This window comes from Castanea sativa, chromosome 2, assembly GCF_040712315.1.
Source record: "Castanea sativa cultivar Marrone di Chiusa Pesio chromosome 2, ASM4071231v1".
NCBI classification, from domain to species: Eukaryota; Viridiplantae; Streptophyta; class Magnoliopsida; order Fagales; family Fagaceae; genus Castanea; species Castanea sativa.
The window spans coordinates 1839779-1841858 of record NC_134014.1 but is presented as its reverse complement, the minus strand read 5'-3'; the positions used below and the strand labels follow the sequence as shown (position 1 = coordinate 1841858).

General features: G+C 37.3%; 1 non-coding gene across 1 annotated transcript; it reads right to left on the bottom strand.

Annotated features, from left to right (window-relative positions):
* Positions 1-1619: 1619 nt before the first annotated feature.
* Positions 1620-1815, bottom strand: LOC142626571 (U2 spliceosomal RNA). The gene has a single exon (XR_012842566.1). It is a non-coding gene; the product is annotated as a U2 spliceosomal RNA (small nuclear RNA).
* Between the last annotated feature and the right edge of the window lie 265 nt (positions 1816-2080).

Here is a 2080-nt window from a genome sequence, read left to right as displayed (position 1 = left end):
AAATTTTGTCAAAATTGGACATGAAATGGTCTTACAATTTTGGCTTAAAAAGTAGACTTGGCAAACAAATCGGCTGGTCATGTTTTGGTTTAACGCAGTATGGTACAAATCAAATTGAGTATGTGTCAAAAAAAATTTGGACCGTTGGATTGTTATTTGTACGACTCTTACTCTGTCTTTTATACATGCATCCTTAAGTTTATAATTCAATAATCATTAATTCAATAATTCCACTAAAAAAGAGATATATATACACACACACACACTCATCATAGAGGGGAAGAATTTGCAGCAGTGTCTCAATTTGAATTCAAACATGAGTTTGATTCGCACTCCTTATTCTAAGAGATATTTACCCTCTGAAAGGAGGAAAAAACGGAGTCTTTGTCTAAGAAAATGCCTTGAGATAGGACAAATGTATAAAACATCTCAACGGAAGAGTGCTTTTTCAATTCTATCAAAATGGAATCTATTCCAAACATATATGTTATGTTTCCTTACTTCGACAGAGTACAGATATCCAAAAATTTGATATTTTTAGATACTTTTTCAAACATAATGACAAAAAGCGACAGCCGTTTAACATGCCAACTCTCTCCTTCTAATACTAGTACCCACTTCAGTACTACTCACTAATCTCCACCGATCTTCACCTATATATATTCTAAAGTGGGTGATGGCAATGGTAGTAACCTAGAAAGCACCGATGTGGCTCCAAGGTCGCCATACCGGAGTCCGATGCGGCATCCGGGGTCCAACTCGCCGACTCTCCCTTTTTTTTTAATTCGCGCCGATTCGCGTCGACTTGGCCAGATTCGCGCCGATTCAGGCCGATTCCGGTAGATTCCAGCGGAAACAGTAAACGATATGGCCAAAACAGCCACCAAAACATGCCGATTCCGGCCGAAACGGCCACCAAAACAGGCCGATACAGCTGATTCCGGCTGAAACAGCCGCCAAAACAGTCCAAAATGGGCAGCAGCTGCCATTCTTCTGCTTCATGTGACCTTGTGAGAGGAAAAAAAAAAAAATGAAGGAAGAAGAAGATGAGAAGACAAAAAAAAAGGATGGAAGAAGAATAAAGGTATGTAATAAAAGAATATAAATTAAGTAGGTGGGAATGTCAATTATTTAATGTGGGTGGGCTTGTGAATTGGAAAATGAGTAAAGGGACCGACTTGAAATGTGGTTTTTTGTTTACAATTATCGAAAGTATTGATTTTATTAAAAACAAATCATAAATAATTGTTTTTTAATAATAAATTCTACCATTTATTTGAATTTTTTTATATAAAAATATTTTTAATAATTTTTTAATCACCGAGTCCCGCCGCACCCACACCCACCTTTTTCAAAAATTCCCGAATCCCGCACCCGTACCCGAGTCTTGAAACGCACCCGTGCTTCATAGTTAGTAACCATGCCATCATCTTTGTATGAATAAAAATGGTTATGAAACCATAAGACCATAACCGAGTATCAAAATAAGTCAATAATTGTTGGGTTAAAATTTAAAAACCAATTATCGTCTTTAAAAATGAAATTGTTTAAGTAAATAGAAGAGTAGGGATTCTGGGACTTGCAAGGTACCAGTTGATCAATGTTTGAACTAGAATTGGGTGGGGTGCGCCAGGCCCGAGCTATAGTGCAACACATGGGCGACGCTTAAGAGCCCCAGTAGCAAGCTAGTGTGATGGACTCTACCCCTCAAGAAATAAATTTAATATCATGTGGGCCGATGACCCACATATCAGATATTAAACTGATAAGAACAGATACTACACTTGATCTTAGCCAAAAGGCCGAGAAAGGTATGAATGTTTCTGTCACACATGCCATCTTTAATGTCCACCTCGTCCTGGTTTTCCTCTTCTGGAGGCAGTGTGGGACAATACTGCGGTAAGCTATATACACTTCTTTTTTACATCTAATTTTGTATTTCTGGTTGAGATGTCAAATGCAAAGCTCAAAGTTAAACTAGTTTTGTATTATCAGATACGATTCTTGTGATTGAACCTGATAAGGCTATTGAGTCTTAAACAGATCAAAACTTTGTGTATTATAAATAATTTACGAGATT